Raw genomic sequence first — 24,957 nt, 5'->3', positions numbered from 1 at the left:
GAATAAATAAAAAAAAAGGGGAGTTGCCATCTGGGGCCCTGTGGGCCTCCGGGCCCCTGGGGACCTCCGACTCCCCTAACAGGTGTACTGCCTGTACCCCCCTAATGGCGGCCCTGCCTGTGGCAGAGGATTCCTGGACGCATCCAAGTTTATTCAAAGATCTGTGGCAGAGACCAAGTTCATTCCAAAAGGTCTGTGGCAGAGACCGTCTGGACATTAGTTTGTGCTTCATCCCAGCTGCTAGGCCATGTAAGAGAGGACTATCCGGGTAAACAATACCCACTCAATAGTTGAGAGTGGAGATTGATTGACTTACTTGAGCATTCTGTACCATGTGCCTGAACCTTCCCCTGCTCTTCTCCTCCCTTCTACTTTCTCTACTTCAAGTTACCTTGCAGCAAAAAAAAAAAAACTGTTGAAGGTTTTACATCTGTTTGGACATTGCATTTATTATGGACTTTCCCACCCTGACAACGAAGCTATAAAGGTAACGTGCACAGTCCCACCCCGCCTCCCTTGGCAGAAAACCTCAGAGAGGTGGGCTGTGGTGTGAAGTGCCACAACCAACGGTCACTATAAACACCCTGTTACAAGTATCTAAAACAAAAAAATAATAATAATAAAAAAAAATACTTTAGTTCCCTTTCAACGATAAATAAGAGTTTAGAAAGTTAGGGACTTTCACACTAAAATTAAACATTTTTTTCTTTTTCAATTTGTTTACATCTATGAAAAATTCCTTTAGTCAAACCATGAACAGTTTCCCTTCCCATTTGAATTTGAAAAAAAAATCCAAGTTGGCAGCAATTCTGCCTTGGGTTTGCTTTCAGTGTTACTACTTCAAGACAAATACGTATGGTGGAAAGTTAGCTAGCAGAGATCTGAGAAAATCAGACTTAAGAGTTCCACGGATGACAAAGTGGAAAGTACTATTCATTCTCTTTTGTGATTCTCACTACAGTTCAATACGTCTGGTTCACTGTGAAACTTCCTGTTATGTTAACGGATTCGAGAAGAGCAAGAACGGTTCTGAAGAACTCTGCTTAAAGCATTTCGAAAAAAGAAAGCTGGAAATGCTTCATGTTCCAAAATAGGTACGTCTCCTACAAATCCTTCGATTTTATTTCATATAGTTGCTATAGATGGGTTTAGAATGCTTTTCATCGGCTACTCTTATGTTTCCTCTTTGATGTGCACTTGACGCCCTAGAGAACTCTATACACAGACCACATGGGATACAACACACACCGTCTAATAATGTGCTGGCTGCCCAGTGTACAGGATTGCAGCAATGCACAAACACATTTATGGAACGATTATTTATTTCATTTACCTAATTAATACATTTAACTAATGATAATGTGCAACGTCCCGTAAGCTTGGTTGCTTTTACGTTTTTAACTTTACATGGCACAGGTTTATAATAAATATTACTAAAAGATATTTGTGCATTTGTATTCACATATTTAATTTTGTTTCTACAGTGCCAGTGCCACAATTTGTATCACCCAATTCGATCTTAGTTTACCCTACTCGGAGCAGTGAGAAGTTAACCCTTACTGGCTGCTGTGGGTACCTTATGGTTCTTTGTAATATACATTTTTTTTTTCATCTGCACCACAGTGTCTTATTTTTTTCTTGTGCATACATTTTGGAAATATTAATAGTACACTATATTATCCCTAATAAAATAGTAAAAGTAGCAGAATAAATAATGCTAATAGTATGATTGCTACTGTTGTTATATTTGTACTGTGTAGTAGTACTATGATTGCTTCTTTTTATTTTATACTATTACTGAAAAAACAATAACAAAAACATCAGTTGACTAACAGTTGTAAAAGTGGTGCAATGTCAGCTTAGTGATTCATTAACATTTCTATTCCCTTTATCGGGGGTCAGCAACCTCTAGATCGCGATCTACCGGTAGATCGCGGACATGTGACTGGTAGATCTCAGTCTGGGCTTGCTGAGTGCAATGCATAGGAACTACTTGTAAAGTTAGAGCTGTAGTAGGGAGCATGAGCTGCATAAGCCGATGCCTCCTCAGTAGTGCTGGGCTGGCTCTTGTCCCATGTGGAGTGATGCCAACTGCACTCCACCTCTTATCCTGGCTAGTGGTCTCCAGAATGGTGCCAGCAGCAGGAAAGAAGAGATACTCAGGTCAGTGTGAAGCAATAGTATAGGACTGCTTTCACACTGAACCGTAACTCAACCATAGGGTTTTACCACCCCCTCAACTTTACGTGTAAACAAGCCCTAAGGGTGCCACTGCCAAATGCAACTAAGTACACACTCACAAGTGCAGCAGGCACTGCTGCTCCTCTGAAAAGCAATCTGAGGCCTAGATTCACGTACAGCCGATCTATATTGCGCGGGCGTAGCGTACCATATTTACGCTACCTTGCCGCAATTTAGAGAGGCAAGTGCTGTATTCACAAAGCACTTGCCTCCTAAGTTACGGCGGCGTGGCGTAAATGGGCCAGTGTAATCGCGCGTAATTCAAAGTAGGCTGTATTGTATTTAAATGAGGCTTGACCCCATGTAGATGCATGGCCGAACGAACGGCGCATGCGAGCGCATGCTCAGTATCACGTCGTATTTACGCCCAAAGATACGTCGGCTCAATGCGTGACGTGAACGTAATTTACGCACAGTCCTATTCGCGTACGACTTACGCAAACGACGTAAAAAGATACGCTTGTTCTGACGCCCATACTTTGCATGGGTTTCGCCACCTAGAGACCAGCTTTATCTTTACGCCAGCGTATCTCTAATGTAAACGGCGTAACTAATTGCGACGGGCGCACGTACGTTCGTGAATCGGCGTATCTAGTCATTTGCATATTCTACGCCGAACTCAGCGGAAGCGCCACCTAGCGGCCAGCGTAAATATGCACCCTAAGATACGACGGCGTAGGAGACTTACACCGCTCATATCTTAGCCTAATTTAAGCGTATCTGGTTTCCAGAATACGCTTAAATTTACGACGGTGCAGATTCGGACTTACGACGGCATATCTACTGATACGCCGACGTAAGTCTCTGAGAATCTGGCCCTAAGTGTATTTCAGAGGTGGTGAGGAGGCGTGATTTTGTCTCCTCACCACCTGATTTAAACCCATGATTGCCAGGCATTGCATGCGATTGCGACACAGTAGTAAGGCAATTAAATGTTTAAATCAGGTGTGAAGTGGCGACAATCTGCCCAGTGATCTTTGACTTCTCCCGTGTTGGTCAGGTAGATCTTCACCTCTATAAGGTTGCTCAACCCTGCCATTTATGGTATTTTGACTTCAGATGTCTTCATACTGTATGTAAGTTTTATGGTTGGGGATTTCTTGCTATTGTATCTTAACCCCTTCCTTACCGGGCCATTGTAAAATGACGCCGGCAGGAACCCTCCCTTGATCCGGGTGGACGTCATATGACGTCCTTTGTTCCCGGCGATCTAGGGCACGTGTGCCGCCGGCGGCACAAACCGCGCATGCCCGGCGGCCACGATTGCTGCCGGGCACTTGCGATTGTCGGTGATCACGGCAGGAGTGTGGATCTGTGTGTGTAAACACACAGATCCACCTCCTATCAGAGGTGAGGAGACCAATGCTATGTTCCCAGTACAGAGAAACACACATCGGTCTCCTCCCCTTGTGAGTCCTCTCCCCCCTACAGTTAGAACACACTTTATGGAACACCCATTCAGCGCCCCCTAGCATTAACCCCTTCCCTGCCAGTCACATTTACACAGTAATCAGTGCATATTTATAGCACTAATCGCTGTATAAATGTGAATGGTCCCAAAAACGTGTCAAACGTGTCCGATGTGTTCGCCGCAATGTCACAGTCACAATAAAAAATCACAGATCGCCGCCATTACTAGTAAATAAAATAATAAAATAAAAATGCCATAAATCTATCACCTATTTTGTAGGCGCTATAACTTTTGCGCAAACCAATCAATATACGATTATTGTGATTTTTTTTTTACCAAAATAATGTAGAAGAATCTGTATCGGCCTAAACTGAGGGAAAAAATGTTTTTTTTAAAAAAATTGTGATATTTATTAAATAAAAAAGTAAAAAATATTGTGTCTTTTTAAAAAAAATTACGCTCTTCTTTTGTTTATAGCGCAAAAAATAAAAAAACGCAGAGATGATAAAATACCACCAAACGAAAGCTCTATTTGTGGGGGGGAAAAAACATAAAGATTTAGTTTGGGTACAGTGTTGCATGACCACGCAATTGTCATTCAAACTGCAACAGCGCTGAAAACTAAAAATTGGTCTGGGCAGGAAGGGGGTGAAAATGCGCTGTATGGAAGGGGTTAACAGACAGACCAATAAAAATTACTGCATTATAATCATTATTATATTATTATTGTATTGTAGTTTTGTGTATATTTTTTATTTAGATTGGTCAAGATTAGAAATACCTTTGCTGCAAATAAAATCATGTTATCTACAGAGCCCAAGAGCTGAAGCTGAATGCTGATAGTATGATTCCTACTATTGTTTTATTTGTATTGTGTACTGTAGTAGTACTATGATTGCTGTTTTTTGTTTTTTTTGTAACACAATTGATATTATTACCGCAAAACAAAAAACAACAAAAACATCAGTTGTACAAATAGTGCAATCTTAGCTTAGTTGTTTATTAACGTTTCTATTCCCTTTTTGGTATTGTCCTTCATATTTTACCTTCAGATGTCTTCCTACGGTATGTAAGTCATGGTTGGGGATTTCTTGCTATTGTATCTTATCAGACAGACAGACCAGTGCAGTTCAGAAAAAAAATGTGTCACAAATTCCTCCACATATGTGAAAACAATTTTCTACTCTCCCCTGAGAACATCTCATTTCTCATGTGTTTAAAAATATATTCTTCTGTTTTTCTTCGTGTTGCTGTCACAATTCTTTTTTTAAAACGTTAATTGTGTTATTGAGTTATGGATCACAGTAATTTTACTAGAACTGCATAGGGCCCCTTTCACACGATAAGCCCGCTCGGGGAACAGGACACTCATTGGGGTAGATTCAGAGAGCAATTACGCCGGCGTATCCATAGATACGCCGCGTAATTGCTAAGTTGCGCCGGCGTATCTACTTGCTGTATTCAGAAAGCTAGATACGCCAACTTTAGCCTAAGATACGACTGGCATAAGTCTCTTACGCCGTCGTATCTTAGGGTGCATTCTGACGCTGGCCGCTAGGTGGCGCTCCCGTAGTTGTCAGCGTAGAGTATGCAAATTACATACTTACGCCGATTCACGAACATACGTGCGCCCGGCGGTAGTTTTTTACGTCGTTTGCGTAAGTCGTTTTCGTCGGAACGTTGCTCCTGCTATTAGGAGGCGCAGCCAATGTTAAGTATGGCCGTCGTTCCCGCGTCGCGATTTGAAAATTTTACGTTGTTTGCGTAAGTCGTCCGTGAATGGCGCTGGACGCCATTTACGTTCACGCCGAAACCAATGACGTCCTTGCGACGTCATTTACCGCAATGCACGTCGGGAAATTTTAGGGACGGCGCATGCGCAGTACGTTTGGCGCGGGAATGCGCCTAATTTAAATGATCCACGCCCCCTATGGGATCATTTGAATTACGCGCGCTTACGCCGGCCCCTTTTACGCTACGCCGCCGCAACTTTACAGGCAAGTGCTTTGTGAATCAAGCACTTGCCCGTAAAACTTGCGGCGGCGTAACGTAAATGTCATACGTTACGCCGCCGCAGTTTTGCGCGCCCCTACCTGAATCTACCCCATTGACTTTTATGGGCGGGCGGATGTCAGCAGAGATGTGTCTGCCATTCCGATCCGCTCAAAACAGAGGTATGGCGATACGTTCGCCATCCGTCTGGCGGATCGGAAAGGATGGGATCTGATGAAAACAGACATGCTGTCACGCTCTGACAGGTCCCTTCCTGCTCAGTGAGCAAAGACGGACCTGTCATCTGCCGGCTCAGCTGAGATCAACGGAACATTTCCCAGCTGATCCTAGCGGAGTCCACTGATCGGATCTGCCTCATGTGAAAGGGGCCGTCGTTTTTATTGTATTATGGCTATTAGATTGGAACTTAGGAAACATTTAAAGCGGTTATAAACCAAAATGCAAAATGCAAAACAAGGCCATAATGAGCTAGTATGACTAGCACACTAGCTCATTATGCATTACTTACCTTAGATCGAAGCCCCAAAAGACGTCCTCGTGTCCCCCTCCGGCAGCAGACACCTCTCCACAGGTACCCGGAAGGTTACTTCTGGGTATTGCGCTCCGGCGTTGTGATTGGACGGAGCAGCAAAGACGTCACTCCGCGCCGGCAAATACAGCATTGTCGTTTTTATGAATTGGAATCATCACTGCGCATGTGCCGTAGACAACGGTGTATACCTTTTGGCAAATATCTCCTTAACATGTAGGTTTAGGAGACATTGCAAACACCTACAGGTAAGCCTTAATCTAGGCTTACCTGTAGGTGTAACTTCAGGGGGAGGGTTTACAACCACTTTAAAGGCAAATGTCTTGCTTGAAAAAATGCTGTCTCCTTGCCATGCGTGTCTCTACTATGGTCCCCCATCAAATCCCTCTGTGTGCTTCACTATTTTCACTTACTAGAGGCCTTACCCCAATGCTAAACCCTGCTAACTGCCATTGTCCTGTCTGATGAGAGGGCCTTAATGGCCAAAAAGGCATTTTTACTGGATAGTGGAATAAAAGTTGATGGAGCTTAGTCCTTGAGTCTAACCCTTAGTAACAAAGTTAGACATATGCAGAATGAAAAAATGTGTTTCGCTTCGAGTCGTTATTTGCATCAATTTGTTTTGTTTAATTTGTTTTCGGAATTAGTTTCGTTTATTCGAGTTCGAATCGATTTGAAGTTTCCAAATTCAGTCTAATTGAATTCGCCAAAATTTGGAAAAGTCGAAACGACTAGCCTAGAATAGAACAACTACCTGACTGTACCACCAGGACTACACCTACCCGACTACCACCAGGACTACACCTAACCGACTGTACTACTAGGACTACACCTACCTGACTGAACCTCCCTGGCATACCACCAGGACTACACCTACCTGACTGTACCACTAGGACTACACCTACCTGACTGTACCACTAGGACTACACCTACTTGACTGTACCACCAGGGCTACACCTACCTGACTACACCTCCCTGGCATACCACCAGGACTACACCTACCCGACTGTACCACTAGGACTACACCTACCTTGACTGTACCACTAGGACTACACCTACTGGACTGTACCACCAGGGCTACACCTACCTGACTACACCTCCCTGGCATACCACCAGGACTACACCTACCCGACTGTACCACTAGGACTACACCTAACCGACTGTACCACCAGGACTACACCTAACCGACTGCACCGCCAGGACTACACCTAACCGACTGCACCGCCAGGACTACACCTAACCGACTGTACCACCAGGACTACACCTACGCGACTTACCGCTAGGACTACGCCTACTCGACTTTGACGCCAGGACTATGCCTACCCAACTGTGGCGCCAGGACTACGCCTACCTAACTGTGGCGCCAGGACTACGCCTACCCAAATGTGGCGCCAGGACTATGTCTACCCAACTGTGGCACCAGGACTACGCCTACCCAACTACGCCTACCCAACTGTGGCGCCAGGACTACGCCTACTCAACTGTGGCGCCAGGACTACGCCTACCCAACTGTGGCGCCAGGACTACGCCTACGCAACTGTGGCTCCAGGACTACACCTCTCCACCACCCTACACCTACGCGACTTACCGATAGGACTACGCCTACTCGACTTTGACGCCAGGACTATGCCTACTTAACTGTGGCGCCAGGACTATGCCTACCTAACTGTGGCACCAGGACTACGCCTACCCAACTGTGGCACCAGGACTACGCCTACCCAACTGTGGCGCCAGGACTACGCCTACCCAAATGTGGCGCCAGGACTACGCCTACCCAACTGTGGCACCAAGACTACGCCTACCCAACTGTGGTGCCAGGACTACGCCTACCCAACTGTGGCACCAGGACTACGCCTACCCAACTGTGGCGCCAGGACTACGCCTACCCAAATGTGGCGCCCTACCCCCCAAATGTGGCGCCAGGACTACGTCTACCGAACTGTGGCACCAGGACTACGCCTACCAAACTGTGGCGCCAGGACTACACCTCTCCACCACCCTGATCACTAGTTCCTCCACCCCAATCTCGCTCATCCATGTCTTTATGGACCTTGCTTTTTGCACTGGTGCACAGTCATGTTGGAACAGTAAGGGGTCATCCCCAAACTGTTCCCACAAAGTTGGGAGTATGAAATTGTCCAAAATGGCTTGGTATGCTGACGCCTTATGAGTTCCCTTTACTGGAAGCCCAACCCCTGAAAAACAACCCCACACCATAATCCCCCCTCCACCAAATGATTTGGACCAGTGCACAAAGTAAGGTCCATAAAGACATGGATGAGCGAGTTTGGGGTGGAGGAATGTGACTAGCCTGCACAGAGTCCTGACCTCAACCCGATAGAACGGAGTGGAGAATGCGAGCCAGGCCTTATCATAGACACACTCCTAAACCTTGTGGACAGCCGTCCCAGAAGAGTTGAAGCGGTTCTACTGCAAAGGGTGGGCCAAGCCAATATTGAACCCTACGGACTAAGACTGGGATGCTATTAAAGTTCATGTGTGTGTAAAGGCAGGCGTCCCAATACTTAGGACAATATAGTGTAGTCACCCTCTCTGGCTTGCTCCCTAGATTGACTAGGGTCCATTGTTCATAGTTCCATCTCTTGTATTAAAATTGAAAAGACATTTTTTAAATTGTGTGTCCCCATTGGGGAAACAGAATAGCACCGTGGCTTAGTGGTTAGTACATCTGCCATGCAGAATGTGGTTCACTGGTTCACATCCCAACCAGGACACTACGTGCATGGAGTTTGAATATTCTCCCTGTGCTTACATGAGTTTCCTCCTCTCCTCCAAAGATATGTTGATAGGTAATTGGCTTGGTAATTGGTAATTGTCTAATTTGGCCTATGCATGTGGGATAGGGACCTTAGATTGTACGCTCCTTGGGGGCAGGGACTGATGTGACTGTGTAGAGTACATTTTTGGTGCTATATAAATGCTGCTTTATTGATCTTTTATTCTTTTCAATAATTACAGGACTGTATACTTTATGCATAGGAACATACCATGGGACAGGATACTTATCTCATGTAACTATTTATTTTTATAAAGTATGGTAGTTTTCTGACTTTTTAGACCACTTGTGCATGCTTTTGTGCATGCTTTTTGTACTTTCTTAGCACTAACAGTGACACTGAGTTGGCAATGATTTAAAGTACATTTTGGGTAGATATTAGATTTTTTTTTTAAAAGTGGCAGCTTTCTAAAATAGTTACATTTATTTTTACATACAGCTGACATACTGTAAAGATGTGAATCTTTCTTTAAATAAGCCTCCTGTACAGCAGGATACAGTTCTTCAAGCCCTCATGCTGCCTAGGGCATTTATTTTTTTGTGCTCCACATAGCTGAGTTAGTTTTTACATTTTCATGTACAGCAGACGGACGTGTGTTGCAGGAGCTCCTGCTATCCGGGACTAATCTCGCTCTCTTCCCCAGCAGGCCGGTCTATGGCTCCCCCTCGACCTGGTTCTCCCTCAGACCAGCTCCCCCAGCTCACCTGTGTGCCGCCCGCAGCCACCTGCCGCCAGCCGGGCGCCTTCTCTAGACCGCTGGACCCGCAGGACAGACCGCGGCTGCGGCCTATCTCTGGCCATCCTCTTTATCACGGAAAGCTGGCTAATACTGGACTGTAACACCGTCCTAGCAGAATTAGTGCCTGAGAACTATTGCATCCTAACCGAGCATAGAATAGGGCAAAGAGGAGGAGGCCTAGCAGTGATCTACAAATCCCACCTCTCTCATCAAACCAACTCTACAGAACTCATTGCCTTTCATGGAAACACTCACTCTGCAACTCCAAACAACACCTCAGGCCCCCGTATACATACTGCTATGCTACAGACCACTGGGACCAAATACACACCTCCTCACACCTCTCACTGAATTCATCTCGACATAAACCTTGAAAACCAAACACCTCCTGTTACTCAGGAATTTCAAACTCTGGGCTAACTCCACCCAGGACGTCATCGCCACTGCCTGCATTGACCAACTGGAAGAATTAGGTCTGCAGCAACTGATAAATGCTTCCAAGCATGTTTCTGGGCACACTCTCGACCTCATCTTTGAACAGAATATGGACATCAACACACTGGACAACACGCCACCACGCAATCGCTATCAAATTTAAAATAACCACCAACACCATCCTCTAAAAACCAACATATTCAATAACAACACACTGGACAAGATCACAGAAGAAACTACACTCAGAACTCTTCAAAACCACACTATCGAATAAAATAACAATCCTAAATCAAAACCACTCAACGGAAGAAACACTCAACTCACTTAACAAAGCATTACTACAGACAGCAGACGCAGAGCACGCATTCGCAAAAATAATTCAGGCTGGTTCAATGACGCTCTTACATTACTGAAGCAAGAAGGCAGACAAGCTGAAGGAGCCTGGAGAAGAAACTCAACAAAGGAAAACCACACAAACTACCAATAACTCACCAAAAAATACCACAAAGCAATCTTCAAAGCAAAAAAAAAAAAAAACTTCTCTAACACCTTTTTAAAAGATTCTTCTGTGCGAAACTATCAGAAAAGACATTGCACATGCGCATGCAGGTAAACGCCGTTGCACAGAAGCATCTGTGTTTACACTCACTTCTACACCCCATCAGCGGTACTTTGGGTGCAAAGAAATGTCAGGAATTTTATGCTAGGCATATTTTATGTCTGCAATCATCTGTGTGCGAGAGGCCTTACAAAGAAAGCATGGTCACCCTGCTGTGTTGTGTACATCACAGAAGTGGTTGGAGAGAATTTCAGATCCTTTGGCAGATAAGACCGTTTACATATTTCATCTGTGTATTCAGGGGTTTGCCTGGAGTTCAGATTTAACCACTGCAGCTGAAGGCTAGCAATGGGGATATAGTCTTTTTTTTGGTTACTCACAGTTCTTGATTGTAGATTCTGACCACTTCTGACCAGATGTTGGGACAACACATTTTGATATTAATAAAAGTATCTTACTACAGGCTTTTCACCATCACTGGACTGTGAGGATTCAGGTTAACCTGATCTCCTGCCACCTCTCTCCTGTGACTGGACATTGAAAGGAGAAACAGCATATTGATTAGGTCATCTCTCTGTCAGTATGTTCTGCCCAGCATGCTCCTTACAATGCGCCTAATTGGCTCCTTAAGATGCTAGTTTCTTACCTAATCAAAGCAACTGTTATACAGCAGACTGTAAGAAGCTAATTTCAGGTCAAATTCTGGTAATTATTTTCATATAATAATACGTTTAGCTATGTATTAACCACTTGCGAATAACGGCTACAGCGCAGTCAGATAACTCTGGGGCGCGCACCCAGGAATGCCCGTGACCATCAGGTCCTCTGGACCGGACACGTCACGGAACGGGGTAAAGGGCCAATGACAGCAGCCTTTTACCACACGATCGCTGTGTCCAATGACGGAGTGATCATGTCTGGTTCAGATCCTCCCCTCTCCTCACACAGATCGGTACAGTGTACGAAGAGAGGAAGGAACCAGGTCCAGCAGCGCTGTGGGCTGGATCTGAAGTGCCCACAGCGCTGATCTGTGCCCATTCATGGCTCATCCATCCTCATTCATGATTCGTCCATGCTCAGCCATGCTCATCCATGCCCAGCCATGCTCATCCATCCATTCATCCATGCCCAGCCATGCTCATCCATACCCAGCCACCCTCATCCATCCATGCCTAACCATGCTTATCCATGCCCAGCCATGCTCATCCAAGCACAGCCATACTTATCCAAGCCCAGCCATGCCCATCCATGCTCATCCATGACCAGCCCTGCTCATCCATGCCCAGCCATGCTCATCCATCCCCAATCCGTGCTCCCATCCATGGCTCATTTGTGCCCATCCATGGCTAATTCATGCCTCATCATGTCTCATTCATGCTCATCCGTGCCACATCAATGCTCATCCATGCCACATCCGTGCCCGGTCATGCTCATCAATGCCCAGCCATGCTCATCTGTCCATTCATCCATACCCAGCCATGCTCAACCATGCCCAGTCATGCTCATTCATGCCCAGTCATGCTCATCCATGCATATATAGTAAAGTAAAATGTGGGAAAAACACTAAAAAGTATACACAGTATGATAGTGAAACAAATTATAATCAGTCACACGTGAAATGATAATCAAGTCACACAAAAAATCCAATGTAATAAAAGTGTACATCATAAGTGGATGTACATAACACAGTAGAGATGTCATGAGATTAAATGGACCATTCCAGCGACAATTCTTCAAGCCAAAGGTATGGATATAATCCGCTTACCAGAACTGTTGGACCCGCAAGCATGCGGTATCCCAACAGGCTAGTGGTCCACTTCATATTGCAAAGAATTGTGGGAAAAATTACAACTTCAAAAAACTCACCATGCCTCCTTCTAAATACCTTGGATTGTCTACTTTCCAAAAATGGTTCATTTGGGGGGTATTAATACTGTCCTCGATGTACATCAGATGTAATCAGGTGTGATCAATTTTCATAGACTCTATAACTTTCACAAAGACCAAATAATATACACTTATTTTGGTTATTTTTACCAAAGATGTAGCAGTATACATTTGGGCCAAAATTTATGAAGAAAAATTACAAATCTGCTAAAATATATAACTGAAGCAAAGAAAAATGCATTTTTTTTACCAGATTTTTGCTTGTTTTTCATTTATAGCGCAACAAAATAAAAAACTCAGCGGTGATAAAATACCACCAAAAGAAAGCTCTATTTGTGTGAAAAAAAAAAGAAAAAAAATCATATGGGTACAATGTTGTATGACTGAGTAATGGTCATTCAAAGTGTAAAAGCACTGAAAGCTGAAAATTGGTCTTGTTAGGAAGGGGGGTTAAGTGCCCAGTGGGCAAGTGGTTAATAATTACACAGTTGTCTTTTTATCTGCCCTAAGTTCAGTTTTAACAGATTTTTGCCTCTTCATAGTCCTGCAACAGTATAACCTTTGCACAGCTCCCAACCGTCCCTGATTTCGAGGGACTGTATCTGATTTGGAACAAAGTCCCTTTGTCCCTCTTTCCTCCTCATTTGTCCCTTATTTTGGTCTGATGTTATATAGTTGTATATAAAATGCATAAATTATCTTTAAAAAAGTGTTTCCCAGTGCTTAACCTTTTATCCAATTTCTAAATTTCTACATGTGTAGCTTTAAAAAGCCAGTATAAATGAACAGTAGTGGTTAAAAAAAAGCAATTAATTAATTCAATTGTTATTTATGATTTTCCTTTAAGGGGGTGTGGTAGGGGGTGTATCCTACGCCTACAAACTTTTGCTAATAGGTGTCCCTTGTTCTCATCTTAATGTACACAACAACGCAATAAAAACAATTTCTTCACCACATTACTCATAAATAGTAATTCCCCAAAATATACAAGACTGATAAAAATGGGGTTTGAGATACACTATAAGCAACTTTTGGCTCTAGTTATTTCTGCTACGTTTCTAAAAGATATAAAGAGGACCTAAACTGTGGAAGCCATGTTTAAAAAAGGCAAACAGGAAAAATGACTAGTCACCAGTATTGCCTGTAGGCTCCAAGCAGCTGATCCTTTCTCCATTACTGAATTACTGTGCCTTTTACTACACTGTGTCACCCTGTGGAGTTGGCCATCTTGGTAAAGGAAGGATTTTGTTGGGGCTATTCTATTGAAAACTGGTTATCTAATAATTACTGGGATAATGACCAAGAAGCAGCAAAAGGAGAACAGAAAGCAAAGATCCACAGATTTAATGAAGCAGAAGCAGGGAGACCCTTGCACTGTGTGATTTCAGGTACAGCTTCCCCTCAAGCAAGGAGAACAATGAACAGCACAGTAGGGACTTCACCAAATCTCACTCTTCATCTCATGAGACTTGCAGTCGTAGGAAACAATCAGGGCTGGACTGGGACAAATATTTGGCCCTGGACTTCAGCCAGACCGGCCCAGTTTAATTTAGCAAAGACGCACAGATCACCTATTTTATTATTGCACTTATTCTCCTCTGTATTTTTCTCCTCCACTCCTTCTCGCATCACAGCGTGAAGTGGGAGGGCTAATGTCATGCAGGAACATTGCAAATTTGTTTTATTCTTATTGTTTTTTTAAATATTTTCTTACAATTTATTTATGTATTCTGTTTTTCATGGTGATTTGGGGGGGGGGGGTGTGTTTACATTGTTTACATTCTTTAAAATGTTGTTGTTTATTACTTGATTACTGGAGGGGGGGGGGGGTGTATAGGGAAGTGAATGGCGTTAGTAGTTTTTTTTTATGTTTTCTTTTCCAATTACATATTTTTTTTTTTTATAATTATTTTCACAATGCTTTTGGGGGAAGAGGGTTGGGGCAGTGTACAGTGTCGGTAGGGCGGTGTCAGTAGTTTATTATTATTCATTTTTTAACAATTTTATTTTTTATAATTTAAAAAAAAAAAATGTTTACAATTTTTTTATATTGATTGCAATTCTTTTTTTTATCAGCCCTGTTGATGGGCTTTGGTGAGATATCAGGGGTTCAAACAATCCCCTGACATCTCCCCTTTGAGACAGAGAAAGGTACTGAGAACACAGATTCCCCAGTCCATTTCTTTGGTGTCTCAGCATTGAAGATGAATGGACAGGAGACAGCAGCTCCTGTTCATTCATAAACTGATGCAGAGTTTACTCTGCTCAGTTATCAAAAGACACAGGAGCAATCACTCACGATGTCCAATTGAGAAAAGGAAGGGGCCGGTAAATGACATATTTACTGCCCCCTTCCTCTGCTCTCCATCCTGCCACATCCCCCCAGCATCCGGCGTGAAAGTAGAGAAGCCTACTGCGGGGATGGGGGGCAAAGGAGAAAGAAAAGGGGACCGGAGGAGAGGTCAGAGCACATAGGGGAGGAGTAGAAGTACAGGGGACCAGAGGAGCGGCCAGAGCACACTGGGGGCAGAGGAGGAGGGCATGAAAGAGGAGGACACATGAAACAGCCAGGGATGATCGGTGCGGTGGAAGACGTGCAGCCATTACTTTGACAGGCTCAGCCTGTCACTGGAACCAGCCTACTGAGCCATCGGCCCACCAGGAAACTCTGTGTAGTCCTGATGGCCAGTACATGCTTGAAAACAATGCCTTAGATCTCACCCTGCAGATATACAACTGTGCAGTTACACAACAGGAATACCTAGACCCAATTACATGATAGGAAGGGCACTGCTATTTTCAAAGAGGAATTCAAGGCTGCTTAAAGTGGTTCTAAAGGCAGAAGTTTTTTTTAATCTTAATGCAGTCTGTGCATTAAGGTAAAAAAACTTAAGGGCCGCAGCCCCCCCCCTTTAATTACCTGAGCCCCATCTCGATCCAGTGATGCGCAGGGTCTCTCTCTCCTCACTGTCTCACACAGCAGTGGGAGCCGCAGTGTGAATGGCGAGTGTCCATTGACAGGAGCGAGGTCCGGGGGTGAGACTGCTCAAGTGCCCCCATTGCAAGAGACTTTGCTATTGGGGGCACGTGGCAGGGGGGAGGAGCCAGGACCGCTGGTGGGGGACCCAAAAACAAGAAAATCTGGGCTGCTCTGTGCAAAACCATTACCCAGAGCTAGTAAGTATAACATGTTTGTCTTTTTTTTTTTTTATTGTTCTCTTAGAATCAGAATTACAAGAACAAATAACATTTCTAGATGTTCCCTAAGGCCTCGTACAGAAGAGCGGATATCCGATGAGAAAAAAGTCTGCCGGACCTTTTCCATCGGATATGTCCGCTGGGCGGATTTTGATCTGATGGCTGTACACACCATCAGATCAAAATCCCAGCGGAAAACATCCGCAGTGACGTGGCCGCGCCGTCGCCGTGACGATGACGCGGCGACGTGCACGACCCTGGAAGGTAAATACTTCCACGCATGCGTCGAATCACTTCGACGCATGCGAGGGATGGGGATCGGGCGGACTTATCCGTTGAGTCTGTACAGACGACCGGATAAGTCCGAAGGACAGGATTCCAGCGGATAGATTTCTTAGCATGCTAAGAAATTTTTATCCGCTGAAAATCCGTCGGCTGGATTTTTATCAGCTGGAAAATGTTCGCTAGGCCCTACACACGACCAGATCTATCTGCTGGAACTGATCCGCGGATAAATCCCAGCGGATAGATCCGGTCGTGTGTACGGGGCCTAAGAGAAAGCAGATCTTCAATTTTTGAGTTCTTGTTTCGTTTTTGTAAGGTGTAAGGTATTCATTGGGTGTCATTCGATATTTCTCTAGTTCCATATTTCTTCCTACATATTATTCATTGTGTTCAGCTGAGAATGCACAAGGTTTCCTTGTTGCCACATGGATTGCTAGAAACTTGCAATGTTATGTCTATGAGGACATTCCACTGTCAAGTGTTGATAGCTGTGGACAGCTGAACACAGACACAATGGCTACCAACAAAAAAAGCAGAAGGATTATCCCTATCAAAGGAAGGGTCGGTCTATTTAAAACTGGTATTTCAGGTTTAAGTAGATGCTGGAGAGTTTGTAAAACCTAAGTCTTCTTTACCATAATGCTTTACCTGCATTAAGGTAAAAAATATTTCAGTATGTGCATCGCCACTCAACCCAATTATACTTATCTGGTCCCGATCTCAATCCAGTGCTGGGCCTGGCTGAAACTGCTCTTTCCCTTTCTCCCCGCCACAGGCTTTGATGAGAGCAGTGGGAGCCATTGGTTCCCGCTGCTGTCAGTCAAATCTTGTGACAAGGGAGCAGGGGGCGGGCCGAGCCTCGTTGTCTGTGTCTATGGACGCAAGCAGTGGGGCTCAGGATCAAGCCTGCAGGTGTGCCACAAAAGGAAGCGGCTTCTTATGTGGCACATCAAGAAGAGGAGGAGTGCAGGCAGGGGATCCCAGAGGAATAGGATTGGGTCTGCTCTGTACAATACTATTGCACAGAGCAGGTAAGTATAACATGTTGTTATTTTAATATATATATATTTATTTTTTTAAATGACTTTGAATGTGCTATAAACCACTAGATAAAGTTTCTTTCTTACCCACCACCTGCTTAATAAATAGTATAGGCAACAGGTATGAGTTTTTATTAAAAATGTGCATAGCAATTAGCCCTGGGAAAATGCTTATACATTTGCTTTGTGCCAATGGGGCTAAAAACAAATGTTATTGGGCTATAGAATCTATGTTCGCAAATCTTTTCTCCCTCTGAAGAAGACTTTACATTACTCCTAAGGTCGAAACGCGTTGGGGTTTTGCGTTTATAGTAAATATTTACAATGTTGTACAATTTTCCATTGGCTGTTTTGTACTAGCTTTTATTGATGTTTTTCTACTTTATATGATTTTTTCATTCCAATAAACTTTATACTTTTTTACAATTTCCATCCTTATTATTATCTTTATTTATTGCTGCAATTCAAAGCTCCTATGGGGTATGTTTTCCTTTTCCAATGTTATTAGGCTATGTCCTGTTTTGGAAGGACATAGCTTTTCTTTGATTTAAAACAGAAAATATCAAATTTGCCCCCTAGATGGTGCTAAGTATCAGAGGATTTTCCTATGATATTGAGCACTATCTAGGGGCCAAATGCAGAATTTTCCATTTTATTTCAATGAAAAACACGCCGGGCACAGGAAATAGACTAATAACATTTGTTTTTCGCCACATTTGCACAGAATGAACATGCATACCCTTCACTAGGCGATTTGCTATGCATTTTTTATATTTTTTTAATAAATACACCTCTAGGAGGTAAGGGCCAGATTTAGGTACATTTACGTTACGCCGTGGCGGCGTAACGTATCCCATTTACGTTACACCGCCGCAGGTTTACAGCGTAAGTGCCTGATTCACAAAGCTCTTACCTGTAAACTTGTGGCGGTGTAACGTAAATCCGCTCGGCGCAAGCCCGCCTAATTCAAATGGGGCAGGCACCATTTAAATTAGGCGCGTTCCCGCGCCAAACGTTCTGCGCATGCTCCGTTAGGAAATTTCCCAACGTGCTTTGCGCGAAATTACGGCGCCCCAATGTTTTTTTTGAACGGCGACATGCGTTACCTTAGGCCTAACTTTGCGACGGGAAAAACCGACGTAAGAGATTGCGACGAACGCGCGTATCTTCGTGGATCGCCGTAAGTAGTCATTTGCATATTCTACGCCGACCGCAATGGAATCGCCACCTAGCGGCCGGCCTAGAATTGCATCCTAAGATCCGACAGTGTAAGTCAATTACACCTGTCGGATCTTACGGCTATCTATGCGTAACTGATTCTATGAATCAGCCGCATAGTTAGGACAGGCGGATCACAGAGATACGACGGCGTATCAGGATATACGCCGTCGTATCTCTTTTGTAAATCTGGCCCTTAGTTTGCAAACACTTGGCTTAATTGAAATCCTTTTTTTTTTTTTTTTTTTAATGCATTTAGTCACTTTTTAAAAACATTAAAAGTCAGTCAAGTTTTCTGCCAACCTTATTTATCTGCATTAACCTGTTATGGACTTTACGTATAACCCTGGGCCTTTTAACCCCTTGGATAAACCACGAATGGGTCACTAAAAACCTCACACAGGTAGGATACCTCCTAACTAAAGAAGGGGTAAAACCCTTTGCACATTTACATCAAGAAAAAGAGTTGTCACACAGTGAACTCTTTCTATTCCTACAGATAAAGCACCTCTTGCAAACCAGTACATGATACCCGGAAGTACCTAGGGTGCTCATATCTTTTGAATCCAAATGTGCTTCAGATCCACATGCCCTTGGTCTGATCTCTTTTCTCTACTCAAAACTCATGGAACCATCCTCACAACATCCTCTCACTTATGCCGCGTACACACGATCATTTTTCGGCATGAAGAAAACTTTTTTCAAAAATGTAATTTAAAATGATCGTGTGTGGGCTACACATAATTTTTTAGGTTCTGAAAAACGAAAAAAAAAAAATTCGAACATGCTGCATTTTTAAACGTCGTTTTAAACGATGACGTTTTTCGGGTTGTTAAAAATGATCGTGTGTGGGCAAAAACGACGTAAAATACCCGCGCATGCTCAGAAGCAAGTTTTGAGCGCTCGTTCTGGTAAAACTACAGTTTTGTGGAGAAGAAGCCCTTGTCCTCATTAACATAGGGACAACATAGGGACAAGTTACTTTGCCAGGAGGTCCTCCTGTCCCCTGGCAAGGCACGCCCAATGTTAAGAGCTTGTGGCCTGGTATGGCTCAGAAGAGGGGCGCTGCACGCTTGCCCCCATTTCCTTTCCTAGCTAGCCAGGCTGTATGTTCAGATTAAGATTTGTAGTCCCAGTGAATTTATGGTCAGAGTCACTGTGGAAATGTTTAAATGCACTTCATGGACTTTGAACTAAGGCTAGCAGGCTTTAAAAGTCCAATAAAGGAGCTTTTGGATAATCCCTCTCGCTTATAAAAGGAAGGACACAGAGCAGCCATAGCGTCACTAAATTGTAGGGAAAACATAGGAGAAGGTGCCATACTGCATAGGGAAAGATTATGGTCAGTTAGGAAACTGTTCTGTAATTGTGATTGCCAACACCTTTCCTGTCTTTTTTATTTTTTTTATTTCTATTATTGGAGGCATTTTTGTCTTTCATTTTATTTTGTGGTAGACTTGATATCAGTGATCACTTTTACAGAGCGCTTTCTTCCACATGTTTGCTGTGTCCGCCACATGTCTTCTCGTAAACTGCAAACGGGACTTCACTTATGGCTTTCTTTCAACAGTGGATTCTTCTTGCCGGTCTTCCACAAAGGTCAGATTTGTGGAGTTGTCCTGTGGACAGATTCTTCCACCTGAGCTGTGGATCTCTGCAGCTCAGTGGCAGCTGGTGCTCAAAATTTTTGGGGGGGCGCAAACAAACTGAAAATAAAAACCCATCAATTGCAGCCTCACTGTGCCCATCAAATGCAGCCACTGTGCCCATCAATTGCTACCACTGTGCCATCAAACGCAGCCACTGTGCCCATTAAATGCAGCCACTGTGCCCATCAAACGCAGCCACTGTGCCATCAAACGCAGCCACTGTACCCATAAATTGCCACCACTGGGCCCATTAAACGCTGCCACTGTGCCATCATGCGCAGCCACTGTGCCCATCAAACGCAGCCACTGTACCCATAAATTTCCGCCATCAAACGCAGCCACTGTCATCATCAATTCCTGCCAGTGTGCCCCATCAATTGCCACCAGTTTGCCCTATCAAATGCTGCCAGTGTGCCCCCCGCCCAGCACTTACCTGTCTCGGGTCAACGCTGTCCTCCACAAATAGAGCTTTCTTTTGGTGATATTTGATCACCTCTGCCGTTTTAATTTTTTGCACTATAAACAAAAATAGCGACAATTTGGAAAAAAATTCAATATTTTTTACTTTTTGCTATAATAAATATCCCCCAAAAAATATATAAAAAAAATGTTTTCCTCAGTTTAGGCCAATACGTATTCTTCGACATATTTTTGGTGAAAAAAATCACAATAAGCGTTTATTGATCAGTTTGCGCAAAAGTTATAGCGTCTACAAAATAGGGGAGAGTTTTATGGCATTTTTATTAATATTTTTTTTTTTTACTACTAATGGCGGCGATCAGTGATTTTTATCATGACTGCGACATTATGGCAGACACATTGGACACTTTTGACACATTTCTGGGACCATTGTCATTTTTACAGCGATCAGTGCTTTAAAAATGCACTGATTACTGTGAAATTGACACTGGCAGTGAAGGGGTTTAACACTAGGTGGTGCTGTAGGGGTTAAGTGTGTCCTAGTGTGTGATTCTTACTGGCGTGACACGTCACTGATTGTCGTTCCTTATGACAGGGAACAGACGATCACTGACACTGCCACTAGGAAGAATGGGGAAAGGTTTGTTTACACTTACCTCTCCCCGTTCTTCAGCTCTGTGACCCGATCGCGGGACACCGGCGGCAAGCGGGGTCACAGAGCTCTGGACCGGCACGCGCGACCCATGGCTGGGCTCTTAAAGGCAACATACCTGTACGTGCTTATGCCCAGCCGTCCTTAAGCGGTTAAGCAAGTTCCCGGAACAGTATTCTCACCAACCGGGGATGGTGAAGAATCGGGAAACATCAGCATGTGCCAAGCCAGGGACCCAGCCAGTGGGGTGATGCTTGAGGAGCATTTGGGGTGCCAAGCCTGGGACCCAGCAGGGAAGCGGGGGATGACGCTTGAGGAAGATAATAAGTAAGACAATTGTAAGAGCTCACTGGGGGTTCAGTGGCAGTGAACCAGCAAGTCTAGTGAGAGAGACTGGGAACTCAGTCTCCCCCTGTGAAGTGGATCACGGCGGATTTTGCCCTGCATCCTCCTCCTAGGTGTCCAATAGGATCGCCTGACCTTTCAGCCAATTGGGAAACGGGTATCAGACCCGAGCTTCCTGATTGGCGGAGAGGCGATTGAGTGTTAGAAAAGTAAATATTCATTTTCTTTTCTAACACACCTGGACAGGCTCCGAGCGCAATGCTCTGCGACCACCATATAGCAATAATCAGGAGCTTCAAAAAACCATCCGCTGTAATTCATGTGTCCGGCGTCCTGAAAGGGTCTGGAAACATGAATAGGGGGCGGCCGCGACCGTGGATAGATTCATGCTATGCATCTAGGGGGTGGCATGGATAGAGGAAGTGGCGCCGAGCGCCCTTAATGGACGGGCCACCGCTGTAATCCGCAGCTCTTAACCACTTGCTTACTGGGCACATAAACCCCCTTCGTGCCCAGGCGAAATTTCAGCTTCCGGCACTGCGTCGCTTTAACTGACATTTGCGCGGTCATGTGACGTGACTTCCAAACAAAATTGGCGTCCTTTTTTCCCCACAAATAGAGCTTTCTTTTGGTGGTATTTGATCACCTCTGCGGTTTTTATTTTTTGCGCTATAAACAAAAAAAGAGCGACAATTTAAAAAATATATATATATTTTTTACTTGTTGCTATAATAAATATCCCAATTTTTTTTTTTTTTTTTTTCTCAGTTAAGGCCGATACGTATTTTATCGACGTATTTTTGTAAAAAAAAAAAAAAAATTGCAATAAGCGACTGGTTTGCGCAAAAGTTATAGCGCCTACAAAATGGGGAACAGAATTATGATTTTTTTTTATTATATTTTTTTTTTTACTAGTAATGGCGGCGATCTGTTATTTTTATTGGGAATGCGATATTGCGGCGGACGTATCGGACCCTTTTGACACAAATTTGGGACCATTCACATTTATACAGCGATCAGTGCTATAAAAATGCACTAATTACTGTATAAATGTGACTGGCAGGGAAGGGGTTAACACTAGGGGGTGAGGAAGGGGTTAAATATGTAACCTGGGTGTGTTCTAACTGTGTGGGGGAGGGGGGTGACTGGGGGAGGTGACCGATGCTGTGTCCCTATGTACAAGGGACACAGATCGGTCTCCTCTCCTCTGACAGCACGTGGAGCTCTGTGTTCACACACAGAGCTCCACTTCCCCGCTGTCTTACCGACGATCGCGTGTACCCAGCGGACATCGCGGCCGCCAGGTACACGCATCGGCTTCCCAGCGATGCGCTGGAACAGTGTTTACCCGCTGCGTGCCCCCCAGGGGCGCGCGCGGGTACTGCACTTGAAATGACGTCCAAAGACGTCCAGTTGGCACCTGAGAGCCGCGCTGTTGACGTCTTTTGTCAATAGCGTGGGTCTCAAGTGGTTAAATGTCAGCTCCTCTCTGCAGCTCTCCAGTGAGTATCACATTGGTGGCGGCAGATAAAGTGCCACATAGTGTAATCCCATAAAACATAAACACTGTCAGGTTTCTGTGGTAGTGAGCCCTTGTAGAACATCCTCACAGGGTCTAAGCCCCAGCCTGTTTCTTTACCAGGGCCCTGGAAGGACTTGTAGCAAGCTGGAACCAGGTTGCGTCCCCAAGGTACAATCAGCGGACGATATGGAGACTACTCAGAGTACAGATGGCAGGAAACAGAAGCACCTAGCAATATAGGACAAGGTACTACATGTACTTCATCCCATGGGAGAATTTCAGGCTGTTGGAGAGGAAGTAGCTATGGTAACTTTGTTGATCCTTAATTGAACAAATGCATCATATATGTATCATATCATATATGTAATTTGTTATTTTGCCCATAGTCTCACTTTAAAGACCTATTGATATAGATATATACTTATAGATATACTGCGGCAGGGTGGCCGCTCAGTGCCAAATCATGTACCAAGTACATGATCTGACACTTTCACATCAGGGACGTGCACACACGCCGCCGCCGGCTCGCTCCCACTGTGATCACACTAGATGTCCACCGGTCCACCTGATTTTTCAGTACACAGGCGGAACGTCGAACTGCCTATGTAAACCCATTACTTGACCCATTCCAGTCCGGTTTCCGCCCTGGTCACGGGACGGAAACAGCACTGCTCAAAATATGGGATGACGCTCTCGAGGCCACAGACGAAGTAGAATCTTGTCTTCGAGTACTGCTGGACCTAAGCGCAGATTTTGATACAGTAGACCACCAATCATTGCTGACATGGCTTGGTGAAGTAGCCGGAGTTACGGAATGTGATTTATCGTGGTTCTCCTCCTTTTTGGAAAACCGATCACAAATAGTAAAACTTGGTCCTTTTACTTCTGAAACACGCACAGTGTCATGCGGAGTCCCCCAGGGATCCCCTCTGTCGCCTGTTCTTTTTAATATCTATCTTCGCCCTCTTTTTGAAATCATCAGTAACCAGAAGTTACATTTACCATTCAGATGACACACAACTTTATTTTCGCATCTGCAACAAAAAGGATCATTATCTAGGACTAGAGAAATGCCTTTCTTTGATAGAAGATTGGATGACTAAGAGTTACCTCGAACTCAATGGCTCAAAAACCTGTTTCAGGCCAACCGAAAGATTTATCCTGCAAAAACATGGACGCCCCCGCCCATTCTGGATCAAACTATCGCCCCTTGCTCCAAAGTCAAAAGTCTAGGAGTCATCTTCGACACCAACATGACAATGGACGCACAAATAGGGTCAGTAGTGAGCGGATCGCACCATCTGTTGCGCCTACTACGCAGACTCACCCCCTTTATTCCAAAAGAAGACATAGCAGTCGTAGTGGGAACAATTATCAACTCCAGACTCGACTATGCTAATGCCCTCTATATTGGACTCCTAAAGTACCAAATCACTTGTCTGCAAGTCGTTCAAAATACGGCCGCTCGACTTGTGACTGGGAAAAAAACATGGGAATCAATCTCACCTTCTCTGAGATCCCTTCATTGGTTACCAGTAAAAGACAGAATCACCTTCAAGGCACTCTGTCTAACGCATAAGTGCATTGGGGGACTTGCCCCCCAATATCTATGAGAGAAACTAAAAGCTCACAACACCAATCGCATTCTGCGATCCAAAAACCAAAATCTACTCCAGATACCCAAAACCAGATACAAATCCAAAGGAGAATGAAGATTTGCGGTCCAAGGACCCAGACTATGGAACGCTCTAATTAACATCTGATTGGAGGTAAACCACCTGGCCTTCAGGAGAAAGATCAAGACCCATCTCTTCTGAGGGCCCAGGGAATGGTTGCCATTTAACCCTTTGATTGCCCCTGATGTTAACCCCTTCCCAGCCAGTATCATTAGTATATTGACAGTGCATATTATTTAACACTGATCACTGTATTGGTGCCACTGGTCCCCAAAAAGAGTCAAAAGTTTCAGTGTCCCATTTGTCCACCGCAGTATTGCAGCCCTGCTATAAGTCACTG

General features: G+C 44.3%; 1 protein-coding gene across 1 annotated transcript in view; it reads left to right on the top strand.

Moving 5' to 3' along the window:
- The first annotated feature begins 784 nt into the window (after positions 1–784).
- GPR132 (G protein-coupled receptor 132) overlaps positions 785–24,957 on the top strand; it is a 42,455-nt gene continuing 18,282 nt past the window's right edge. Inside the window, exon 1 of the mRNA XM_040332594.1 lies at positions 785–1,094. The gene's annotated coding sequence lies outside the window, so the exon portion shown is untranslated. The remainder of the gene's footprint in view (positions 1,095–24,957) is intronic.

Source organism: Rana temporaria, chromosome 13, assembly GCF_905171775.1.
Source record: "Rana temporaria chromosome 13, aRanTem1.1, whole genome shotgun sequence".
Classification (NCBI taxonomy): domain Eukaryota; kingdom Metazoa; phylum Chordata; class Amphibia; order Anura; family Ranidae; genus Rana; species Rana temporaria.
The sequence above is the reverse complement of the archived record's forward strand: the minus strand, read 5'-3'. Positions and strand labels throughout refer to the sequence as shown.